The 21,602-nt window shown below is 37.1% G+C and overlaps 1 protein-coding gene across 2 annotated transcripts in view; it reads right to left on the reverse strand.

Moving 5' to 3' along the window:
* ADGRG6 (adhesion G protein-coupled receptor G6) overlaps positions 1 to 21,602 on the reverse strand; it is a 124,364-nt gene that overhangs the window by 101,700 nt on the left and 1,062 nt on the right. The gene's annotated exons all lie outside the window — the stretch shown is intronic.

The following is a 21,602-nucleotide window of genomic DNA, read 5'->3' on the forward strand; positions in this document are numbered from 1 at the left end:
GAGGGTATGTGCTCTGGTAAGCGCTGTGAATTGTGCAAGACTGTTGACTCTCAGATCTGTGCCTCTGAAACAAATAATGCAATATATGTTAAGAAAGAAAAAAAAAAAAGAAGAATGTAGCAGGAGGGGAAGAATGAAGGGGGGGAAATCGGAGGGGGAGACGAACCATGAGAGACAATGGACTCTGAAAAACAAACTGAGGGTTCTAGAGGGGAGGGGGTGGGGGATGGGTTAGCCTGGTGATGGGTATTCAAGAGGGCACGTTCTGCATGGAGCACTGGGTGTTATATGCAAACAATGAATCATGGAACACTACATCAAAAACTAATGATGTAATGTATGGTGATTAACATAATTAAAAAAAAAAAAAACAACTATAGCTAACATTTCACTGGTGCCTTCCCAGGGGTCAGGTTCTGATAAATACATTGAACGATCTGTTAACTGTCACAACCACCCTATGGAGTAGAAACTATCAGGACCACGTGTCACAGAAGTAACTTCTCCCCAAACCATGGGACTTGTAAATAACAGAAGTAGTACTCCATCTCCTAGGCTGTCCTCAGGGCCCGTCACGTACTGAACCATCACACTCTACCATCTCAGGTAGCCGATGCTGGAGGATGCAGACATCAAAAAACAAAAAACTATTATAAACACTGTATAGGCTCTTTATGTGTCTCAGGAAAAGGTTAATAAACTATAACTTGAATTTCAACTGCCATGAACAAGAGTTTAAAACAGTGGTTCTCAAACGCTAGCTTCCATCAGCATCACCAGGGTTTATTAAAACACAGACTGCTGGATCTCACCCCCAGTTTCTGAATCCGCAGGGCTGGGCTGGGGCCCAAGAATCTGCATTTCTATCAAGTTCCCACATGATAGGGATAACTGCCAGTCCTAGGACCAGCCCACACTTTAAGAACCACAAACCATCACAGCAGGGATACTAAAAATTGAAATATAGTGGAAGAAATTTGGTTAAGTACTATCACTGAATAAAAATTAGCCATAAAATACATACCGACTCATGGTTATAGACATGAAGTACATTGAATCAGAGAAGAATAAACACGTATGTGTGTGAACCTTCACAGCCTTTGCTTGCTTGATATTTGTGGGCCCTTTGTGGATTTACCTCTAACAAAATGGAAAGAACAAAGACTAGGAGCCAGAAGAACTACATTCTGGTTCTGCTTCCACATAGCCGTGCTTTTATTTTTTTTTTAAGATTGATTTATTTATTTGAGAAAGAGAGAGAGCGAGTGGGCGGAGGAGCAGAGGGAGAGAGAGAGAATCTCAAGCAGACTCCACACTGAGTACGGAGTACAAGTCCAATGTGGGGCTCGATCTCACAACCCTGAGATCATCACCTGAGCCGAAATCAAGAGTCAGATGCTTAACCGACTGAGCTACCTAAGCGCCCCAGCTGTGCTCATTCTTAAAGTCGGTCTCCCCTTCTGTGCAACACAGTAGTAAATAATTCCTTTCCTTCTTTTCTTTTCTTTTTTTTTGTTTTGTTTTGTTTTGTTTTTGGAACATTGTAAGAATCTGATGAAGTAACTGAATAAAAAATATTTTCTATACTAAGGAACAATATACACAATAAACTAAATATTACTATGGTTCTGATTACATCTGATTTAGTCTCAAAATGTAGGACTTTTGTTTTCTTTAGAGGAAATTAAATTTTATACCAATTTATGAATTGTTGATCATAGTGAGTCATGCTTAGAGCATGTTTTAACTCAAAAATTTCCTAAAAAAAGGAAACCCTGGAAGAGAACTTAGTGGGAAAAATGGAAGAGAGTTTACCCTTCATAAAAATAACTGACTCCCTTGAAATAAGATGAACAGAGGTTGATTACACAATTCTCTTGAGGAGAAGGAACAGAAATAGAAAGGTGATGGGTAAGAAGTCCTTCACCATTATTGCCAGACACAGATGAAACAGTTCTGGTGTCATGCAATTGTCAAAAAAAAGGTAATATATATTTCCTAAAAATATCTAATAGCTGTTTTTAAACCAAACTGAATAATGCTGTTCAGGCTCAGAAGACTATTTGAAGTCAGTACCAAGAAAATCTGCTTCTTACTAGCACTGATCTTCATACTGTGCTCAGAGCAACATTTTTTAATATAAAAAGTAGACTTCAGTTGTTAAATCTGAATTAGGGGAGTTTCCAGTTTACACAGAAAGTTGCTGTTATAGTACTTCCAGTTCCTCCTAGTTCTCAAAGGCTTATTAAAATAAAAAAATATAAAAAACCTAAATTCCTCTTTTTCTCTCCTTGTCTGTCATTCTTTTAGTTCAAGCCATGGTTCATTTGCCTCAGCCTTTATTTTATGAGGCTCTAAAAATTAAAACATTTTTAGCAAAATAATTGCTGACTGCATTACATCTGGAAACAATTAATAAAATATAAATACCCGAAGTATTAAAACAAGATGTGATACCAGCGTGGGGAAGCAGAATAGGCCACCCCAAAATGTGCCACTTTGGCCTCTGGATTATTTTGAACAGAAAACAATCAAGGCCCAGCAGACTCAAGAAAAACTTATACCTCTCCCTTAACTACCTAAAAAAATTTTGATAGGGACCTGCCCCAGAAGAAGAGCTATTCCCAGAAATAACTTTTGATGTGGCAGGGCAGACAGCTAATTACCAGGCATCTGCTCTTCTTATCCGGCTGTGAATCACCCTCTCCCCACTGAAGCCCCAGGCTCATATCCCACTCCTTAGCTCAGGATGGTATATAAGCCTCAGCTAACTGACTTGTCCTTGAGTGTCTTATCTTTAGGTCTCTAGCATGTACAAAATTCGATTTGTTTTTCTCCTGTGAATCCATCTTCTGTCAATTTACCTATTAGACCAGCTAAAGAACCTAGAAAAGAAAAGAAGGGAACATTTCTTTTCCCTTACACTAGTCTTTCATAATCAGACCAAGATGAGAAATTATACTTTCACAATACCCACGATTTGGTACTGAATCATTAAACAATGTATGAAGATTTTTCTGGATGATATCAGTTTCTGAAAGAATGATCTATGTCAATTAATCTAAAATGGATTCTTAAAGTGAACAGATTTTTAAATAAAAAGCAAACATATGCAAACACAAATCCTGTAAGTCTATACAGAGGGTTCATAGCCAACTAACCACTGACCTCCCCCAACACACACACACACACACGCACGCACTCCCTTTACCCCTACACAACTTGATTGTATGGCCTTTTCCACAGATGCTTCTGCAATCACTTCAGCCATGAAGTTTCTGTCTCCACCTAATAACTAAGTTTTGATAACAGATGATCTCAGTCTCATAGAATGAGTTTGTCCCTGCACCATTAATTTAAAATAACAGTGAATAGTCAAGGGGTACATAAGAACAAAACAACTTTCTTCTAGACAAGGGTCAGCATTAGCGTGACACTCAACTTGAACCACATTCAAGACTAAAAAAAAAAAAAGCTGAGCGTCTGAGAAATTATGGTAACACTGCATATTATAAATAATTAGGCCTGATGAGATATGCCAATTATCTTTCTAAAATTAAAATTAATTTTTAATTCCCATTTACTTCATGTGGGAGTTTTAAAAATTCACAGATGGTATAGCAACGTAGGGAAAAGGAACCACAACAACTGGGGATCACTTATTAACAATAATTTTTCTTGTTAGGAGGGAGGGCAAAGAAACAAAATCAAAGTTCTGAATTCATCTTGATGTATACGGCTTTAAATCAGCCTGCATTATTGTTCCAGAAGCAACTCACTTAAAATTAAGTAGAATTATTTTGAAGACACATTTTGAAAAAATAAAGCTATATATTCTTAACTCTCTTTCCCCTATTTTAATATTTGCTTACTACCTCCCAGTCACCTATATACATGCATATTTTGCAAACATGGTATACCTAATATTTAGTACTGATACTTTATTATTCTAAATGCTGTATTTCTACATTATAATTGTAGTCATTTTGCAGTAGTCAAGAAAATTGTTTTGTATTAACAGAAATTTAGGTGGTTGCTTTTTCTACCATAGATGGTATTAAATGAGCATCTTTATGTATAAAGCCTTCACTTCTATTAAATTATTCTCTTTGGCAGATTTCCCAGTAATTAACCAGAGGTACATCATCTCCCTGGATGCATCCATAATAGACTATTTTTAAAAATCAAACATACAATTTTAGTATGATAAATCTACTAGTTATAAGAGATAAATCCTTTTTAAAAATCTACATATACTCATTTAAATGAGAAGCGTATTAGATAAACTGATAAAGCACTGGTTATATCATGTTTCTAAGTAATTCACAATAAGGATGCTTTAATTTGACTTTTTAACAAAAGGGCTTAGACACAATGAATTTTGAAATATTTGGTCTTAAAAAGTCAAAACTACCAAGTTCAAAATGTACCAATTCTTATATTGCAAAAAATAAGCTCCTAGTTGGTTGTTTTGATCTTAAAGTTCTTTTTCCCATGGAAATAACATTATAAAATTCTGTTAAAAATCCCAGGCCAATTCATAACATAGCTAAAACAAAATTAATAGCAGCCCAGAATTCCAAACCCACTTAATACCCTGGAACTTCAACGTGAGAAGCTGTGAACCTCATGGGAGGTATAAAGAATATGAAAGGAGAGCTGGGTACGAGCTCTCATACCTCTCCTCCTCTCCTGTGGAAAGGGGGAGGAACGTGGGTTACAGGGGAGGATGTGCTGGGAGCATAGCCTATCACAGGGATGGGTCAGTCAAAAAAAGACAGGAAGAGGTGAAGCTCACGATACTGGCCTTTAGACACACTGTTTTGTTAAGACCTACGGTTTTTACGTACCAACTTCTTGGGAAGTATTTTGTCATTTTGTCAATACATCAACAAAGTCAAAATGAATGAAATGCAGAAAGGGCCACCAGGGTCTGCAGCACTCTGATTAATTCAAGCCAGCCTGCTCCAGGATGACAACTGAAATGCATGCTCGTGCCTTGGCCTACTTTTTCACAACATGGCTTCTATGCCTTTCCTGTCAAACCTGTAGAGTGGATGGGTTACCCTAATCTCAAATGTCTCCCTTTAAATAGTGTGCTTTAATTCATTCATATTGTAGTACCCATACTCTCTTGATTTGTGCAGAATAAAGAAGAAGAGATGACCCCTACCTTTTAGGCACTCCTAATCAATAAGAAAAAAATATGAACACTAACAATCATAAGACACAATATGGCAACAAAACCTACAGTACAAACTGTTACAGAACTCCAGTGGAGAGATGGAGAAAAATTGGAGATTTAAAAAATATTTTCCTGCTCCACTTCAACCTTTAAAATGGGATCCAATATGTGGTTACATGGGTATACACAGACATGAAAATTAAGGAAAAGAAACTACAGGTCTTACCAGCCTTGTTTTAAATGCTTCCAACATCAAGAGGGCATTTACCATGGGTCTTGAGATGGGGAAGCACTTTATTAGGCAGCAAAGGGGAAATGAGTTTTAGGTTGAGGACGAGGTATGAAGAAAGACTTGAAGGCAGGGAAGTACATGGAATGCAAGAGAAAAATAGGTTTTTCAATTTGTTTTTTTTCTTAGATTGTGAATAAGGAAACTCAGAAATAGCTTAGAAAATACCAGTTGAGGCTCCATGGTGAAGGACCTTGACTGACAGTCCCTCAAGGCAGCATTTAATTCCACAACTAAAAGCCCTTCAAAGTTCCCAAGCAAATTACACTTTATTAAATGTTTATATGAAAGTGGTTTATTACTAGATGGCAGAGGAAGACAGGGGGCTACAGCATCAATTTTTTCTATTATTACAAAAGTTGAGGCAAGAAGCAATAAGAGTCTGCATTAAAACAAAGAGCATTCAAAAACAAGAGATTGCCAGATTTAGCAATGGACTAGGTATCTGAGAAGTGTTGCTAAAAAGGAGACAAAGATACCTCTGAAAGTTTGATTCTAGAAGGAAGAAAAATAATGGTATTAGTAAGACACTGAGACCAGGAAAAAGCAGCTTAGACTGAAGAAAGATACAACGAGCTGAATCGTCAGTCAAAGCTATTAGTCCTGGGAGGCTGGAATTCAGCTGCTTCCCACTAGGTGAGTTGTGCTTATTGATTATGTTTGTCCTCAGACTATTTTTTGCTGATTGTACTTCATATCGTGGTTACAAAATGTATTATGTTTTACACGAACCAATAAAAGTATGAAAAGTCAAAGGATATATGAGTCCATGAAAACTTAGTTGAATGGTTTGGAAAGTTTTTTATAAAGGTAAATGAAATAGCCATTCAGTTAGATATGGGTAAGATGATATTTAATGACTGGTGGGAAAACTGAAAGATTTTGCATTCAGAACACTTCCTAAGCAATCTCTCTCCACTGTAAAGGAATCAAAATTAAAGATCACTGGCACATTATGGGCATGATTTATGCAAGAGGGACAACACTGAGCTCCAATTCAGATCTATCCACAAAGGCCTTAGTGCTATGTGAAATGAATGGCAAATAAATGTAAGCTTACGTTAAGGGCAAATTAAATGGTAGGGACTCCAGGCTCCAGCTGTGATGACGTCACAGGTATTGGATTCCTCTCCCAGCATAAGCAAAAATAGAAGTGGATGAACTACATGAAGCAATTGCTTTCAGACACTGGAAAACTGACAGAACAAAGCTCTCTGATCTTAGAAAAGAAACACACTAGGTGAGCCCCACATACCTGTCTGAGAGTCCTTTCCAAGCCACTGCACAGGTAACTGGAACCCAAACAGAGGGTAGTGGCTTCACAAGAGAGAATATCTATAACATTTCCCCTACTCTCCCATGTTATAAGCTTGGTTTCAAGGTACCCCTGGTACCTTAATAATGTATGAGGATTTTTTTTTTTTTTTTGAGAAAGAGAGAGAGCATGCGAGCAGGGTGGGGGGGAAGGCAAAGGGAGAGAGGGGGAGGGAGAATCTCAAGCAGGCTCCACACCCAGCACAGAGCCTGATGCAGGCCTTGATCTCATGACCCTGACATCATGACCTGAGCCGAAATCAAGAGTAGGATGCTTAGCTAACTGAGCCACCCAGGCGCCCCAATGTATGAAGATTTTTAAGAAAATAAAATGTCCTAGTTGATGGCCCCACCAATGATACTATAACTATTAACACAGGCCGCCATAGCAAAATATCTGCCAAATCAGCTTAATTTTAAACTTTATGAAACTCACAAATGAGACCAGAATTTAAGATGTGAAAGTTGAGCCCTACCTTTTTGTAATATTTATTAAAGTGTGAAATTATACGACTATTCCCCCTTTAGATTTCCTGAATTACACATAGCGCTTCCTCAAATTATCCACCCAATAAGGATACAGCCTCGCTTTCATGAGATGTTTGTGTATAATCTCTCCATCATCTGGGATCTTAATATTAACAGTCGATGATAACAGGTCCCATTATTTTGCTTCAATCAATGGCCACATTCTCATTAGACCCTTCATGGGCAAATAGCTTTTATACAGGGATATACTCATAGCAGGTGCTTCTCCAGAAATGAGACTGTCTTGACTGATGCTTTCAACCCACTATTTACCCACGTAAACCTCTCAAGTCAAGTAACCAGGGCAGAACAAATAACCCCTCAGAAACAACTCACCAGGTGCTGACTCCACTCTAGGTTGGAATTTTCAAGTGTTCGAATGAAATTTACTTTCTGATTCATGCTTTATATTTGCTGAGCAATCAAATTTACAAAAAGATTTGTGAAGTTTTTCACAAGATCCATGAATTTTTTAAGTGAGCACAAATAACTTTACAGTTAATGAGCAATAGCTCAGTTAAGAGAGAACAAATTAAACAGAAGAAAAATATGCTTACAACAAGCCAATGGGAGTTAGTTTCCCTGGGCCACCTTTCTTATCTTTAATTTTTATTAAAGGTAATAAGCCAAGGGGCGCCTGGGTGGCTCAGTCATTGGGTGTCTGCCTTCAGCTCAGGTCATGATCCCGGGGTCCTGGGATCGAGCCCCGCATTGGGCTCCCTGCTCAGCGGGAAGCCTGCTTCTCCCTCTCCCACTTCTCCTGCTTGTGTTCCCTCTCTCGCTGTGTCTCTCTCTGTCAAATAAATAAATAAAAATCTTTTTAAAAAAATAAAAATTAAAAATAAAGGTAATAAGCCAAAACTATAATAAGTCTACTATAAGGCTTTAGCTAAAAAGCAAAATCCAATTAATGTATGAAAAATATAGCAAATAGGAAAAAGTGATAGGCTGATCATTGCGTTCATTTTACTGGAAGGCTGCTGTCAGGCAGAGGTGTAATAATTTGAACTTCAGAGTGTGTGTAGGGACTAAAGAAGGATGAAATGCAAGCTTACACTTGAGCTAGGTGAAGTTTATATCCTTTGTAGAAATTTCTTCTCCCACACACAAAAGAATATTCTTAAGTACTGAAAATATCTGAACAACCATACATAGTAATACTGAATATTCTTTTTCCCGCTGGAAAAAAAAAAAAAAGCACAGCAAATACTAATAAAGAAGTTGGTTTTAAAAAGCTATTATTTAATTCTTCATACAGCTAGTAAAATCCTGAGAGTTCTGAGGTCACTGGAATTCCATCTATTGTGCCTCAGAACTATTAACCAGTATTTTTTCCAATTAGCAGAGATTTCTTTTTCTGGAGGTATAACTGACATGTAATAAAATGCACAGATTTCAAGGGTGTTGTTCAGTGAGTTGTGATAGATGTATTCCCCTACATAACCATATCCCAACCAAACTTTGGAACAATTCCATCAACCCAGTGTATATTCCTGTGTCTCCTTCCAGTCAGTTGCTCCCTGGAGGCACCAAGTGTTCTGATTTTTATCAGTATGGATTAGTTGGGTCTATCCTAGACCTCCATATAAGTAAAATCACAGAGAATATACTCTATGTCCCTTCCTTGCTCAACACGTCTTACAGATCCCCATTCATGCTGTTGCACATATCACTAGTTGATTTCTTTTTTGAAGAGTACTGTTCTATTTGATGAATATACCAAAATCTGTTGGTCCATTTACATGTTAATGGACATTTGAATTTTTCCCAGTTTGGGCTATTATGAATAATGGTATTATGAAATAGTTATGGAAGTTTTGTGAACAAATGTCTTAATTTCTTTTGGATAAATACCCAATAATAAAATTATCAAATCACAGTATAGATGTGTGTATATATAACCTTTTAAAGAAACTACTGAACAGCTGTGCAAAGTGGATGTACAATTTTACATTTGCTCCAACAATGTATGAAAGTTCCAACTGTTCCACATCTTCACCACCACTTTTTAATTCTAGCTAAGCTAGTGGAGATGAAGTGGTGTCTCCAGCTTTCAGGATGAGATTACCATTATTCAAACCAGTCTTCTTAGGCAAAAACATTAACCAGTTGAATTATATTAGGGAACTTTATATACATATCACAAATGAGCATTGTATGTATACACTGTACATACCCAATATAAAATCAAGATGTTTTATAATCATATCCATACATAAAACTATATACATATTCATACATAAAACTATAAAACCAGTGAGTATGCATTGATTTTATATTATGAAATCAATGCATATTATTGCTAGAAACATAAAGATATGATGAAAAAGGAAACACCTGAATCTCAAGAACAGAGTTTACTATCATGCTATATTTCTATCCCTATTTTTTTTTAACTCAGACCATTGTTTAAAAAAAAAATCATACTAGTCAGTTTGATGTCCTGCCCTTTTTAATTACACTTGAATCTTGATTCCCCCATTTCTCTAAACATTTGAAAAAAACAAAGTTAGAAATATGTGTACCATTTCATCACGTAAATATATCAGAATTTATCAAAATATCCCCTATTGTTGGATATTTAGGTTATGTTTAATATTTAGTAATTATAACAAAGCCCTAGCACACATTGAAACTATTATCTCTGGCTGCAAATGAACATCTTTGCAAAATTTAATTTCAGAGTCAGCATTTAACTCATGTTACTGATTAATCAAGTGCCACTGATACCACACCAACTTTTTCATTATCATCACTAGTTTATTTATTTATTTTTTTTTTTAAAGATTTTATTTATTTATTTGAGAGAGAGAGAGTGAGAGACAGAGAGCATGAGAGGGGGAGGGTCAGAGGAGAAGCAGACTCCCTGCTGAGCAGGGAGCCCGATGCGGGACTCGATCTTGGGACTCCAGGATCACGACCTGAGCCGAAGGCAGCCGCCTAACCAACTGAGCCACCCAGGCGCCCCTCACAGTTACTATATTTTTGATAGTGAGGACACTTGAGATCAACTCTCTTAGCAAACTTCAAGTATACGATACATTATTCATTATAATCACCATACTATACGTTAGATTTCCAGAACTTATTCATCCTGCACAATTGAATCTGTAAACTCTTTGAACATCTCCCCATTTGTCCCATTTCTCACTCTTGGAAAACACCTTTTTTTTTAAGATTTTTATTTATTTATTGAGAGAGATAATGATAGAGAGAGAGCATGACAGCAGGGAGAGTCAGAGGGAGAAGCAGACTCCCCGCCAAGCAGGGAGCCCGATGCGGGACTCGATCCCAGAACTCCAGGATCATGACCTGAGCAGAAGGCAGTCACTTAAACAACTGAGCTACCCAGGCGCCCCTATCATCACTAGTTTAGATACATTTTAAAAATAACTTGATGTCCTGGTATGTGGAGTTCAAGTTTAAATAAAATCCAATATAGGTTTAAATTTTTAAAATATGTTTCTCAAAGGCACATTTTTACTCTCAAACAATACAGGATTCACTAGAACTTTTAACCTGAAATAGCCCACTACATGTTTTCTGATTTTATTTCTGACTAGAATTACTAAAATTAAAACACTCAGAATGTAGTATGGTCTTACTTTTGAAAAAATGACAAGTCCTCCTTTAATAATAACGAAAGCAAAATTACACCTGTTCAATTTTATTACTAGATTTCAAATCTAATTTTCTGCTTCTATCTGAATAACAAAATCAGATTAGTTTATATATTCTGCCCTAAGAGCTAAAAGACTTCCAACCTATTTTAACCAAGCCTAATGAACTCTACTTTTTTCTGACCAAAAGAGTAAGGTGTGATTTTCAGCACTAAATTTTTATATCTTATGTATCTCTGCTTCCCACAAATGGGAGCTTTAAATGTAAATTAACCAAAACCTCCCAGTTCAAAATGCTTTCAAATATAATTACAACAAAATGCTTTCAAATATAATTACAACAAAATTTCACTTCATTGTAAAGTGAAGCCAGGCACACATATGGGACAAATATTAAAGACACGTTTTTTTTTTAGTTTCACTTGAACCAACCACTTTGAAATAAATATTCTAATAACTGCTTAATATCCTAATACCAGAAAATGTTAAGATATGATGGAATATTGAACAGGAAAGAAACAGGAATGGAAAACAGAACCAACTAGGCAAATCAGGATATAAATTTGATTTAAATGAGAAAAAAAAAGAATATAAGCTGACAGGAAGTCAGAGGCACCTAAAGGAACAATTTGAAGAATACGAAACACTGCACGCAAAAAGGTATCTTGTAAAAGTTAAATGCAAATATACTAAATTCTAAATCATTAGTCATCCAATATTGTGACACAATTTCATCCTAAAAAAGACTTTCTATGAAGGAAGGGTTTCCTTATTCCTTTAATAGCAAACATTATTATAGCAAATATGTTCCATCTACTTTAAAAAATTCTTAAAAATAAAAAACCTTCGGAAAACATCAGACTACTCAGGAGATCTTTAGGGCTTTAGAAAACCACAACATAATTGTTTACACACACACACACAGATACTTGTCAATGCATCTCCAAAACAGAATTATCTATTTTTTTAAGGGTGAGGAAGTAACAGATCCAAATGTACACTACTCTTTCAAGACATTCAGAAATGAGGAGAGTAACAAATAAAAATGACTGCTTAAAAGAAAAAAAGTCTTGAGGGGAGGTGGGAAAATTTTGTTCTAAAAAGACAAGATATGAATATCTTTGTGAGCTAACCTGGGGACGGCATAAAGCAAGATAAATGTTTAAGATACAGGTGATGGTGAGGATAGCTGTGGAAAAGACTAACAAAGGGGAAAGAGGAGAACAGCTAAAAGAATTTTAAGACAATAATCACCTTTTTTCCATTCTCATTAAAAGTAGGCATTTTTAAAAAGAGTATAAGTGTGTATTTTAATAGTGATGAGATTAGTTTGGTACTAAAAAAAGGATACATTTCCACAAGAAGCTCAGTCCTTGAAGCAAGTGTAAATAAATAAACTATTCTGGTTATTGTACACATTTAGAGTGACCACTTTCTTCTTTTGGCACAAATAATTCTTGTAAAGTTTTATGAAATTTCCTCTCTCAAAGAGTTGGTCTTCCACAAAGACAGAAGTGTTGACCATTAGTTTCTAAAACTTAACAGAGCACCTATGATAACATAACTGAATATTCATGATATATATAACAGATATTTATAATACATATATAACAGATATTTATAATATCCATGGCTAAATCCTAATTTTGCTTCACAAAAATATATAAATTCCTTACCTGGGGCACTCATTCAATATTTAATTGAGGCCCTACTATTTGGCAGGCACTTGATAGGGCACAACAAAGCTAGGGAGCCATGAAATTACATAAATTAAGGACTGGACTCTATCCCGTAGGTAATGAGAATCTCCAAGGCAACTTAATCAGGGCAATGGCATGATTCCGAGTGTAGCTTAAGAGAAACACTGGATGCAGGGAGATGACTTAGGAGCTCATTTAACACACCTGGTGGAGATGAGCGCCTTGGAGGTAACAGTTACAAAGATGAAGGCAACATTTCTAATATAGATTCGGCAACCCTTGGTCACAATTAAATATGGGTTTGAGCAAGAAAGAGAAGGCATCAAGGGCGCCTGGAATTCTATTAGTATCTCCAGCTTCTTGATATGTATATGGATGCTCTTCACCATTGGTGAGCAAAGTGAGGCCGCCATTTCTGGAGCAAAATGATACAATAGAGAAAAAGCATGAAATAGGCATTCAATACACGAAAAACAGTTCTGTCATGGAGTTACCTAACTACAACCCTAGGGAAGTTCTCAACCTCTGTTCCCTTCAGCATGCTTTTCTGATTGCACAGACCCTCCTGATCGTAGCCGGGGGTGACGCATCTCCCTCCCCTCCTGGGCTGGAAGTCCTCAGCTCTGTCAGCACAACCACCCCGAGTGATATCTTTCACGGTCTGGCCTCCCACTCACTGGTCTAACTTCAGTCCTTCCTCCCTTCTGCAGAGACCCTCTATTCTGGTAACAAGAATTATTTATCCTTCCACAGTCATTTTCAAGGCATCCATGGGTTTGCCTTTGGCCCTTTCTCCCCCAACACTGCCCTTCTCAATGGTCAAATCCATTTTCCATTTTCCTGCTTTCTGTTCCCATCAGAGGGGATAACTGATGGGTAGAAACCAGTCCCATGACTGCCTCACCTTTTACAGTGAGCCATACAATCTGATTGCAGGAAAACCTCTTCAAATGGTCAGTGAGGAAGCCATACCATTTTGTAAATATTTTGTTCAGCACCCCTGATAGAAGACATAGGTTTTTTTTTTTTTAAAGATTTTATATATTTATCTGACAGTGAGAGAGAGAGAGAATAAGCAGGTGGAGCAGCAGAGGGAGAGGGAGAAGCAGGCTCTCCGCTGATGAGGGAGCCCAATGTGGGGCTCGATCTTAGGACCCTGGGATCATGACCTGAGCCAAAGGCAGACGCTTTACCGACTGAGCCACCCAAGCACCCCAATGACACAGTTTTAACATTACTTCCTCCATGAAAACTTATCTGAGCTCTCCTCTGCTATCCCTTGATATCACCTTTACAATTCTATTAGACCACATATTACAGAGCTTCCTATTTGTCTCATATCAGCCTCCTCATCAACAATGTCAAAAATGCCTAACATTAAGGACCACGATTTTGCTCTAACGTGTATTTGATACACATACGCACACAACATTTAAATATTATTGTGATATTATTACGACATAGCCTTCAGCTTTTAAATGCATCTAAAAGAAGCAATATTAACTCTATGTTCCTTTTATGGTATTTAAATACCATAATGTTCTCCCAAGTGTTTTACATACTTTAATAATATTAGGGGGAGGGGCAAGGCTCTGATCTTAAAACAGCTAGACTCACCCTGCTAAGGGAAATCAAAGGCACAGAAGGGCAGCTTGGAAAAGCAGTTTGATTCATTCACTACACATTTACTGAAAACCACTTTTGGGGCCACAAGATCATAGCATATTTATAAACAGACACCCCCTTCAACACAAGAAATGTTTGAAAATTCAGAGAGGACTTTCTTCTGGAGTAGTTACTAAAAGGGGCAGACCTCTCTAATATATATGTGAGAGACATGACAGCAAGTCAGATGGTAAGTCATGGGAGTCCTAACCAAACACCAACAAAAGCATCAAAGCAACTCAACTGGAAGGAAAAAGTTCTATGTCAAATGAGCAAAGGCTTCAAGAGAAAAACCACAAACCTTATTAGTATTTCATCAGTACTTGAATAGAAATGCTGTGATCATGAGCTTCCTACAGGGAACAGATTTTCAGGTTACCATTCTCAAGAGAGATGAGATTGGCAGTCCAGGTAAAAAGTTAATATTGACCTGTGATGACCCAGCTAGTAGACAACTGGTGCACACAATCTGATTAAGAACATTCAGGAACTGGTGGAGGCCACATTCCACAGTGCCCCAGTGTGCATACTCAGAGTTCATTCTTTCTGAAAACCTAACACCCAGGCAAAATATCTTTAAAAGTCTTGCTTCCCCCCCCCACCCATAGCACCATTACTGAGGCCACTGAAATCACTAGGACCAGAAAACTCTCATCCTGTGCCTTAAAATTCTCTTCAATAAAGTCAGTAATCCAGCAAAACTGTTACATATACTTAATAGGGGCCAGTATTAATGATACATACTTAAATCAAAAAGTAAAATAAAGGAAGGAAAGAACTGTGGAAATGTTTAAAAGCAGTGATTAATATTCCCATTCAGACGATTTTCTTTTTTTCAGCTCTGTAATTTCACTTTGACAACACTCTTTAAAGTTTTGACCAGGGAAGGAAATCTAAGAAGATCTTTTTGTTCGGAGATTTGCAAAGAGCATGAGCAGTGTAGCTTTGCCCTAACTAATAACAGTGATTAGTGTAATTTCATAATTAAAGAGAAGAAAAAAAATCTGATTTTTAATTGAGTTGACACAATCTATCCCCTGAGCTCTAGTGTGAACGAACACTTTCTCGCTTTTCTTTATCTAAACCAGGAGCACCAGGCAGGAGGCAGATTATGTTGGAGAAAGACATCTTTTTTGATTTATAAGAGTTGCTGTACAAAAGAAAACTTTGTAATTTTTTTTAAAACAGTGTATCCTTTCTCAATCACAAGTTTAACATGAAGCTGATTTAGGAATGACTGTAAACCAAGACTACTTTATGTCTCTCTGAGAGGTTTTTGTTTGTTTGTAGTTAGAAAGGTTTATCTGAACTGGTGAGAGCCTCCACCTGTGTGCTGGCAAAAGATGTTTTCTTTTCAGGTGTCTACTGCCTTAGCGCAGCGGAAGGGAAAGGATTTTTATAATAGTGTGACTTCACATTCTTTGTGGGGTGAATATATTTTCTCATCTAACCTCCATACTTCTCTCCTTTGCTGCCATGCCCTGCAAAATATATTTACTTTTAAAATCTGGAATAAGTTTCTCTCTCTCTCTCTTTCTCTCTCTCTGGTTTGTTTCCATTTTGTTCTTTTCCACATTCTTGACTTACGGAATCCTATGATATTGCAGTCGTAGTAAGAATGGTGCCAAAAAGCACATATTCTACTTGCTGAAATAAAATGAAAACTCCTTAGAGAATTATTCATTTGAAAGTGGAAGAAAATGTTGTATCTGCCAAAGTCTAGAGTTCCCCCAGGTCTCGCCTATCAAACAAAGTTACCTGCCCAGTCTCCAGTTCAATATAAAAATTACCTGCTACACTGAAAGGAAATGCACACAGAAGAAACTTTTGAAGTAAAACAAAACTCTGTGTACCTCAAAAAACTAGCCTATACAACACACACACACACACACACACACACACACTCTTAGTCTTTAAGTTGTAAATTGAGAAGAACTTCAAGGTCTTTAGTACAAATTCTTCTTCAACATTAAGATTCCTTCTTCATGTCCTGATTCCCAGCGATGGGGAATTTAAAGGACAGCTGGTTTTATTTCTTGGCAACCAATTACTAGGAGAATCATCTGGTAGTTAGAGCACCAACCCAATCGTCTTATCTCTGCTCTGAGAGAATTTAGAATAAGTCTGTTATCACTCCCAAATGACCACTCTTCAAATATCTGAAGGCCACTATCTTATTCCCACTGACTTCATTGCTGCAAAGTAGATGTGCCATTTCTCTAATTTTTTCTTATTCAGCAGGATTTTTACTTAAAAAAAAAAAAAATTGCTACACAAAAGCAACCATGTTGTGTCTGACAAAGGCTGTGAGTCTACCGTGGCAGCCCACCCCCGCAGAGGCTTCTCATAGCACAGCAGAGACTCAGATGCCCCAGAACATTCCTCAGAGCGCTCAAGACCCATCACCAAGCACATCTGCCCTCTGCTGCTACAATCACGAGTTCTCTCTAAAGGATGACAACCGTGCCTGCAAACAGCGTGACCTGACCAGGGAGGAGCAAGGGTCTGCTGACAACCCCCTCTTCCTAAAGCTAAGTGGGGCCAGCTTCATTAGTGGCCCCTTCACACTGCTCAGTCACTTGAAATTGTCACTGTGGTGACAAGTCATTCTCTTTCCACATTTATGTGATTGACGTTTCGACCCCAATGTAGGATTTCATAGTTACCTACATCAAATTCAGACCATCTCAAAAGTACACAAAGGAAATTACCTGGGAAGATGCTTTAAAGAAATTTTTGTCTACACATTTCTGGAGTTTGTTTATTCAATCACATTGACTCCTCTCATCTCAAGTGTAGAATAACAAAAGAGTAGCTGAAGGCTGCAGATAGTAATTTGGAACATTTTGATCCTTACTGAAAAACAAACTTTGTTACTATGTAATTTTCTGTTAGTTGCTTGATCATTATTCTGGCTATTTTTTCACTTGATAAGAACAGTCTGCTGGGTCGTAGGGTAGCTCTATTTTCAACTTTTTGAGGAACCTCCATACTGTTTTCCACAGTGGCTGCACCAGCTTGCATTCCCACCAACAGTGTGTGAGGGTTCCCCTTTCTCCGCATCCTTGCCAACAATTATTGTTTCTTGTATCTTTGATTTTAGCAATTCTGACAGGTGTTAGGTGATATCTCATTGCAGTTTTGATTTGCATTTCCTTGATGATGAGTGATTTATAGCAGCATTATTTACAATAGTCAAATTTTAGAAGCAGCCCAAGTGTCCATTGATAGATGGATAGATAAAGAAGATGTGGTATGTATTCATATGATATGGTATGACATACGGTGTGCGTATCATAAGATGTGGTATGTATATGCAAATAGAATAATATTCAGCCATAAAAAGGAATGAAATCTTGCCATTTGTAACAACATGGATAGAGCTAGAGAGTACAATGCTAAGTGAAATAAGTCAGAGAAAGACAAATACCATATGATTTCACTCATACATGGAATTTAAGAAGCAAAACAAACGAGCAAGGAGAAAAGAGAGAGAAACAAGCCAATGAAAAGACTCTTAACTACTGAGAACAAACTAATGGCTACCAGAAGAGAGGCGGGTGGGGGGATGGGTGAAATGGGTGATAGGGATTAAGGAGGGCACCTGTCCTGATGAGCACTGGGTGATGTATGGAAGTGCCAAATCATTATATTGTACACTTGAAATTAATATAACACTGTATGTTAACTAGACTGAAATTAAAAAAAAAAAAAAAAATAGTTGGCACAATTGGAACCTTGTTTTTTTACCTTTCAGACACATTAATACTGAAATTGCCAAAAAAAACTTGGCAGACTTGTAAAAAGATTTTTCTATGTATTTTTAATCAAATATAAAAATATGCATAAGGTGATATGCCTAACACATAAATACTGATTGCAATGTAATTGATGCTATAGAATAACTGCTCATTCTTTGATCATGAGAAAAATAAACAAACAAACAGAAAGTACAGGATTGCTTTTGCCTAATTACCTACCTGCCTTCTAGAACTGTGCTGTGCTCTGGGCTAGAAAGTACACAATTCGGGCCAGATTGTACTTTCAAAAACATTTCCCCTTTTAGCTATTGATGTATCATAGATATTAGAACAACACTGAGCTTTTAAATAATCTGCTGATATCATCTATTTTTCAGGAGAGAAGGGAGGCTCCTCCCTCAGTACTCATGACTAAGGCTATCTGTATGGAAACAGGCTCAGGGTTGCTTAGGAATTCATTGGCTCCTGGCTGTTTATTTCCCATTCTACTTGAAGCGGTAACCTTCAGTCTGCTTGAGATACCATCATTCATCTTCAGAGCCATGGAGTGTCATGCTACCTAAAAAGAGGCTATTTTTTTTTTTAAGATTTTTTATTTATTTATTTGAGAGAAAGAGAATGGGAGACAGAGAGCATGAGAGGGAGGAGGGTCAGAGGGAGAAGCAGACTCCCTGCCGAGCAGGGAGCCCGATGCGGGACTCGATCCAGGGACTCCAGGATCATGACCTGAGCCGAAGGCAGTCGCTTAACCAACTGAGCCACCCAGGCACCCTAAAAAGAGGCTATTTTTTGAAACACCTTTAACAGATTCCTATCAAGTAAAGGAAGAGCCAAGGTAACGGTTGCATGTCTAACAGAAAATTAGAACATTCATGTACTTCAAGAGTCTCCCTGGCAGTTTTTTAATGTGGCTTTAAAAAAAAATGATCAGGTTTTGTTTTTTCAAAATACTAAAGTAATATATGTTCATTGTAACAAGGTAAATAATTCAGAGCCGTATAAACTTCCATTGCCTTCCCCCTTCTCGTTCCAACCTATGTTCTTGAGGATGACCCATTTTAAAGCCTGATGTGTATCACTCCATGTTTTACTATGATTTTTATATAATCTTAAACACATATATACATAACACATTCTGGTTTTGTAACACAACCTATTAGAGATCTGATATTGTTCGGCAATTTGCTTTTTAACTTAACATTATTATCACTGACATCTTTCAAAGCCAATATACACAGTTTGACCACATTGTTTTGAATGGCTGCATAGTATTTCATTGTGTTAACATAAAATAATTTATATAGCCATTCCCCTGTTGAAGAAAAAGTAAAGTCTTTGCTGAATATTTGTTACTACAATGTTAGAGTTAACATACTACACATATTTCTGTATATACTATTTATTTCTGTAGGATAGGTACCTACATGTGGGTATCTATCAAAGATGCAAATTCTTAATTTTTAAAAAATGTTGCCTACTTACTCCCCCCAAGAGACAGAGCCAGCAGTATTAGTGTGTGACCTTTCCCCAACAACTTTGAGAATACTGGATATGGATATTATCAATGTTTCTAAATATTGTCAAGCTAGTGGATTTAAAATATCATGTTTTATTGTTTTAATCTCCACTTCTGTGGGACTAGTTTAAATATTCAGCTGCTGTTTTGTTGTAGTCCTTATTAAAAGTTATATTCATCACTTGTCAAGGGACAACGAGCTTTTTCTACATTCCTTTTTTAAATCCTAAGGGCACAGACCTTTATACTGTTTGCTTTGTAAATGCCCCATGAGACTACAGTTGTTAACTTGCCTACTAGAAGACTTAACCTTGCAATTCTATTATTTGAATTAAATGAAGGATGTTATCCAAATCAAACTACAGGATTCTAATTTTTAATCATCTCACCTAAGTTCAATCATAACAATCAAAAGAGGTTTTGTCAACCCTCTACCCTAGCTATCACAGCCAAATTACCAAAACATTAAAAACCAAGGAAGCAACCAAAATCTATACAGATTATCAGTAAAGGGTAACATGGTAAGAGGGTGGCTAAGGGGCACCTTTGAATTAGGAGACGGGAAGGCTTATCTGAGGTGGTAATAATTAAGAGCATAGTGTCAAGAAAGAACCAGGTGTGTGCAGCTTAAGAAGAAGAGGGAATAAGGAGGCATGGTCAAGAAACAGATGGGCCAACCTATCTAGGAAATAGTAAGGTGGGAGAGAACAGCAGGATATAGTAGGATGGATTGTACAGATAGAAAGTGAAGTCGATTTGGGGATAGGAGGTAGGAGTCAAGAGTCTTGCTCCCACCTGTGAAGTATGAGGCCCACTACATATCCAAGTATGGATGAGGATAAGCAACTCCAGACGTGACTCCAGAGTCAAGGAAGGGGCCAGGGCTGACAATACAGATTTAGGAGACACTGGCATCAAGATGCCACTGAAAGCCACTGGACTCCCTAAGATCACATAGAGGTCATCCAGAGAAGTGAAAACGTCAGAGAATGCATACACTGAGATACAACATCACAGTTAAGCACCAAATGTTCCTCAAAAATACAGTTAATCAAAATTACACTATGTTGTAAAGGCAGGACTTTGAACATTAGATATGTCTGAAGTTTTGATATGCATTATTTTAGGGAATCTTATACTGAGTTGTAAGGCAAAAATTTTATATTAAAATACCAATAATAATCCCCAAAGCATTTTTTTGAGTTTAGATACCCATGGGTGAAGTGGCAGCATTCTGAGTGAATCATGATTACAGATACATAGATACAAAGTGTTCTGGGTTCATGTGTAAACACAGATTACTATCTGTCAGAAAGCCTTACATGATGCACATAAAGTACTGGGTAATGGAAGGAATTTTTTTAAAAAGATTTCTTATGTGAGACAGTAACTTAAAAACAAACTTAAGGACTTTGATTCCCATGACTTTGAGAATGAGTCCCCTCCTTAAATTCTGCAACCTAGGTGCTTCCCTGGCCCCACCCTAGTCCTAGCCAGCTGACTCCTTTTGATTAGTCTGAGAACATGTGTTTCATTTCATTGATTCAAGGGATTAAATAATGAACGTGCATATGTCAATTAAAATATTAACATCAAAAATAAAAAGTCTCAACTTAAGGTCTGAAAAAGCCTTGAAAATTGACAAAGGCCATGACCTAACAAAAACGAAAGTAAATAGACCTCGACTAAAATTTTAATCTCATAATTTATTTTACATCATGTAATTGGTTCTTTGAGGATCACTTTTCAAAGTTAAGAAAAAATCCAATACTGTAACCAAGTAAATCCAATGTATATTGAATTTTCAGTTCTCTTCACAAGTTTCTTTCCTCTTTTGGCAATGAAAGTAAGAGAAAGAGTGGCTTTATCATGAAATTGAAACAAATACACAAAAAAACTTCAAAGATCAGTTTTGTTTTGAAGCCATTAAGCAAGTGCCAGGAATTTTCCAAGTTAATAGCTGAAACTCTTAAAATACCTGCTGGCTTGGAAAATCATATTTATATAATAAATAGGAGTTGAAT

Source organism: Neomonachus schauinslandi, chromosome 8 (assembly GCF_002201575.2).
Source record: "Neomonachus schauinslandi chromosome 8, ASM220157v2, whole genome shotgun sequence".
NCBI lineage: Eukaryota > Metazoa > Chordata > Mammalia > Carnivora > Phocidae > Neomonachus > Neomonachus schauinslandi.